Raw genomic sequence first — 6,000 nt, forward strand, 5'->3', positions numbered from 1 at the left:
GTGCTAACCCTCCAGTAGGGCCTGTGACACGTTAAAATATGATTGGCTCTTAAGGTGGATGGGACAGAGACGTCTTCATACACTTTCTCCTCCTCTGCTTGTGGTTGTGGGCTTTGTATTTGTGACTGGGTAGAGGGATGATAACACATTACTGACTGTACCAGATCAGGTGAGCGAAAGGGAAATAATTGAAGATATATCCCCCTGGGCCTCATGGTGATCTCTCAATTTTAGGAAACAAGACATGTTATTCACAGGTTATTAGAAAAATCCACGTCATAGGTGATACTCATTAACAGGAAAATTACTAACGTAGATCTCCATTGATAAAAAAAAGGTGACAGAACTGAACCGCATATTTATAGATCACATGTAAGTTAACGTAAACAGATTCTCCACTTCCATTATTTCCCGGATTTAATTATTTTTTTCTCTTCCTCCTCCAGGCTGTCTGGTTTATTTTTCCTTTCTCTGGATCTCTGTCCCAAGCAAATAGTTGCATAAAGTTGCGAGGAGGGGCCATCGCACATGCATTGTACAAACTCCAGCACGCAAATCACATGGTATCTGTTTTCCTACATCAGTAACAGCATCTGGTGGGTCTGGATCAAGAAAAGGCAATACCCATAGCCGATAGGTGACGTAATGTACTGTAAAGTGGATATTGTCACGCCTGACATCCCTCCCTAGGGGGCGCTCCACTACTCCTGTTATTGTTCTTGTGATTAAACTCCCCAGGTGTACCTTGTTAGGTGTATTATTTAAAGACTAGCTCCTCCAGTCCTCGGGGCTCAACATTAGGGTAAGGATGTGGCGAGGCTCGCCTGGCACCAGGAAACCCTACGTCCGTCTCCTGAGGGCATAGGTCTCATCCCCGACACCTCCCGCTTCCTGAGCCCGGTGTCTGGAGGATCTCGCCCCGTCACCCTTGGACCTCCATGTTTTGTCTCTCTGTGTGTTCCCCCTTCCGGGGATTTTAACCTTGTCGCGTCCCAGGATGGATTCCTCGCTGATGGACTCTCGGACTGTCCCCTGACCTGCCTTTGGACTTGTTTGGATTTGGATGCCGTTCTTTGTCTCCCTTGTTCACTGTCTCACAGATTGTCACTATTATTTTGTGCACTATTAAACCCCTGTGTGGTTCTTTACCACGCCTCCTGTTTTCTCCAGCTCTTACTGCATCGCATAGGGTCTACTACAATACCTGACGCGGATCTCAGTCCGTGGTCGTAACAGATATTTTTCATTTGCACCGCAGAATCTATATTTTCCTTTATGATATTTTCTAACAAGGCCCAGACATGGACGTGCTCCTCTCTACTTCCCCTTGCACTAAAGCGCCATCTACTGGCTATGAGGGAAGCTGGCCTTCCTTCCAAACACATGAACGTGTTCAAAGCAACACTGAAAAGAAATCGTAGCACTTTAGAATAAGGCTTTCTAAATGCTTTATTAATAAGGAACTAAAAAGAATTTATAGTTTATTGAAAATGAACTAAAGTATTAATTAAGGATTTATGGAAGTGTACCTGTGCCTTTGTTAACTTTGATTTTTAGGCTTTGTAAAGTTTTTTTAAATGGAATAAATACCAAAATAGTTTTTTTTTTGCCATCAAGTGTGATCTTCTAGTTAGTTATGCTTTCAATGTGTTCAAAAGGTGTTCTATAATGCACTTCAGGTAAACCAGAGACAGTGTTGCTCTGATATAGAGCACAGATTTCAAGTTTAGCAAAAGAAAAACCGACATCTCTTAATATCTTTTATAATCTATGATTCTGTGTTTATTCCATTAAAAAACTTTACAAAGCATGAATATCAAAGTTAAGAAAGACATAAGAACACTCCTGTGGATCCTTAATTAATATTTAGTTCATTTTCAAAAATCTATTAATCCTTTTTATTCCCTTATTAATAAAGCATTTGTAAGCCCTTAATATTGGAGCCTTATTCTGAATTGCTACCAAAGAGCATTAAAACACATCTGTGTGCTGGCATATAGATATCCCAATTGTAAATGTATTGTTAACCAATTGACTGGGGTGTTCTCTGTGGAAAGGGTATCTATTTCTTGTATTATTTAGGCATTGCAAAAAAGCACCATATGTGTTTAAAAGGTAAAATATTAACAAGGAGCAAGGGAGGAATTTATCACTTATAATAATAGATTGACTTTAGGGGAGCAGGAAGAGGCTGTTGCCCTCCCAAACTGTGTGCATATGTTATTGTTTTTTCTGGTGTCCATACTGCGCATTCAGAAAAAATCTGTGTCTCTATGATTTCTGATTTCTGCTCTTCACAGCAGGTAAGTGGAATTGCAGCCACATCTGTTAACTGTAGACTTTATTGTTTCCTATTTTACATTTGAGTGAACGCTACTAAAAATGTTTGAAATGACCTGTTTATACTTGTAACGATGTAATGGAACTCAATTGGCCTTACTACATCTGACAAAACCTAAAACGGTAATTTGGAAGTTATTTTTTGTGGAAATGCTGAACATTTCATGTCAGCAGTTAGATCAGTAGAGTTGAATTCACTATGATGTCAAGACACTGTCACTGCCTGGTCTGGCTACACAAGAAGGTACTTTATCATCACAATTACAACCTGAGACCAGTAAGTCTGAGCAGAGGGGAAAAATTGATAAAAAAAAACAAGTTCAAGAAATCAATTCGCCTAGATTTTCAGGAGGCAAAATCATCAATTACATCTTCATACGATAGTACCCGACCCACTGCATGACTGATGCTCATGATGGCCAGCCCACTGAGACGGTTTTGTGCCAGGGCTGAACTCCAGTGTGTTTTAATCAGCTCGAAATCTGAAAAGCTTCTCTCTGGTCCTGCCACTGTCACTGGGAGAGTGACTGCAATCCAAAGGGCTTTGGATTGGGTTTACAACATGCCCATTTAATGAAATACAGGAGAAACCACAAGGAAAACCATTTGTTTTATGTATAATTGCGGAACAGTCTTTTGTATTGCATATTTGCTTTCACAATTTTGTTAGGCCAGGCAGGGCTGATTTCTAGCCTGGCAACCCACACTGCTGGAAACGTGTTAATGTCTAGTAAAACACCTCCAGCAGTCAAGCCAAGCTTGAAAATGTGGTTTATCTACCGTTTTATGTGGGTCTGACAGACGCATAACCAAATTAAATACAACTGCGTAATTGCAGTGACTTTATTTAGCGGACCTCTGTTTTGAGATCGCTTAACCCACTCTTCTTTTCTGCACTTCAGAAAAATATGACATGCTCGACTTATGATTTATTTTTGACTGGGCGTTCATTAGGATCATCCACAGCAGCAACAGAAAGAGACGCTATACAGGGAATTTTCCACTCACCCTTGAATGCGATGATTAAAAAAAGTGTTGTGCATTGAGGGGCCCCCTGGTGACCTTGGGGCCCTAGGCAGTCACCTAGTTCACCTATGTCAGGGGCCAGACCTGTCTGGGGGTCCTGGCCTAATGTCACAACCACCCACAATCAGAACCCAACCCTTCACAACTCCTGCAAAAGACCCCGCAGTGTTCCCAATCAGACTCCAGACCTCTCCAATTCCAACAAACGCCGTCACATGAATTCATCAACCAATCAGACCTTTCTTTCATCACCACCCCCACTGCATCCCGGAATACTTAAGCCCTCACCACCATCGCCACAGGACTCAGTATTGGTTTTCACCCAGTGGAGCCCCTCATCTCTGTGTCGAGATTTCTCTGCAAATTTCCGGGCTTCTGAACCTTTGGCTTCCTGACCAACGAACCTGTCTTTGACCACTGTGATTCGGATAAGTACACTCAGATTTTTCTTCTAATTCTCCTAGTTCTCTCAAGATCCAGTGCCGTGACACCTAATGGCTGCCACCCCCTCCAGGCAGCAAGGTGTATCAGACCATGGAGACCCCTTTTTCACTCGCACTGGCGTTCTGTAACTAGGAAGATACTGTACTGATCCAGAAGGAGAAGCTTAGAACTCCTTTTCCACCTCCTCCTCAGCACCCAGTGCTGCCTGGGAAAGGCTCCAGGCCACAGTGTCCCTGAACTGGACAAGCAGTTATTGAAGGTGAGGTGATGTGATAAAAAATATCACTGCTCTTGACCATGGGGCGGTGTGGTGGCTCTGTGGCTAAGGATCTGCGCCTGTGGCCGGAAGGTTGCCGATTCATATCCTGCAGCCGGCAGAGGAATCCTACTCTGCTGGAAACCCTGAGGAAGGCCCTTAACCCCAGCTCCTCCAGGGGTGCTGTATAAATGGCGGACCCTGTGCTCTGACCCCAGGCTTCTCTCTCTGTCTGGGTACCTGTGTCTCATGGAGAGCAAGCTGGAGTATGCGAGAAAGACAAATTCCTAATACAAGGAATTGTATATGCCCAATAAAGTGATCTTATCTTTGCTCAGAGAAAAGCAACCAGACGCATTTGCAGTCTTACACAGAGAAAACTCTGAGGGGTCCTGATCAAAATATTCATCGAACGCATTGATGAATTCAGCCCAGTAAACTTCTTCAGAATCAACAGTGAGATGTGAATCAGAGCAGCTAAGGGAAAAGTACATTTAAAACCAAAAGCCTGAGGCACAGCTTTGTAAGGAGGGTTCAGCCAGTATGGAACACATTACCCTGCCATGTTTTTTGAGTCCAGTACCTGGTTTCTCTCAAAAAACAGTTGGGAGAGATCATTTGATTAGCTACTGTCAAACTGTTTAAATGGCCTGGGTGGGGCTGCATTTGTAAATCTCCTTATGCTTTAATGTGCTGGTACTGTAGCTACTGCACCTAAAAAAAACAAAAAAAAAACGTACAGGGTTTTAAACCATGAAAATGTTTTTCAAACCATATCTAATTTCCATTTTCTTGTGGAAAAAAATAGAACACACTGTAGCAGTAAAACTGAGTAGTCATGTCATTGTATAAAAATCTTTTCAGACCTTTTGCTTCTGGTTTTATACAATTCTGTAGCGCTGCGACAATTCTGCACTATGGTTCAGGTGCAACAGGTAACTTACTGTAATTCTCTTATATCTCAGTGCAGCACCCTTGGTTGTGGAGTTTGTCTGGAATCCTTGGTACTGCATTAAAACTTTCATTTCACCTTAATTGGTTATTTGGGGTATTCCCCATAATAATGGGCCCCCTGCTATTTAGGTTTTGTGTTAAGCTTGCATGAAGGAATACTGTGGGAGTATCTTTCTTAGATGCCTCTAGAAGACTCTATATGAATCTTGTTATGACAAGTGGTCTTCCATCTAGACAACACTGTCTTCCACACTTTCAATTTGCACTACTGGAGCATTCAGTACCCTTTTCTGTTCCTTTTGTTCACCGAAAATCGGAGACCTGTTGTTGAATAGTTGATATATGATAGTAAAGTCCACACCTGTAGAGGCAATCTGCAAATTCAACAGCAGCCATCTCAGTTTTAACAAGCACTGCCAGCTAACAAAAGCAAAGTACCCATTGTAGTTAGTTCGGATGAGGAATTTGCTTTCTTCTGGTGTAGATATAAATGACAAACACCAAGTCCAGCTAACAGTACAGTGAGCAGAAAAATGCTAGCCCTCCCCCAGTCAAGTGCCTTTAGATATCCTCCTTGAACTTGGTCCAGAGTCTGAGGAAGGAGTGCCTGCTCCTCTTTCTTTGTGGTCCTTACATATCGATTTACATTTCAGTTCACATGAATTATTAATCAAGTTGAATTCTATTTTTACTTAATTATGTTTACGCTTCAAAGTGAAGGAGGCACAGGGATGAAAATTGTCCTTCTCCAATGGACGAACACCCAGTTTCTATTCATTGCAGAAACGTTTCATCCTGGGGTGACTGTTTAAGCCATTTCAGAGCTAACTTAATGTGTCTGTTAATACTTTCTGTGCACCATCTGTGACACTTCTGCCTGACGTGAACGAGAGGCAACCAGAGATAATATAATGATGAAAAATGTCCGTATCTCTAGCCGCAAGGTTAGGAACCATGTTAAATGGGTCAGCATATTTCTA

This window comes from Atractosteus spatula, chromosome 13 (assembly GCF_055471065.1).
Source record: "Atractosteus spatula isolate fAtrSpa1 chromosome 13, fAtrSpa1.hap1, whole genome shotgun sequence".
In the NCBI taxonomy this organism is placed as follows: Eukaryota; Metazoa; Chordata; class Actinopteri; order Semionotiformes; family Lepisosteidae; genus Atractosteus; species Atractosteus spatula.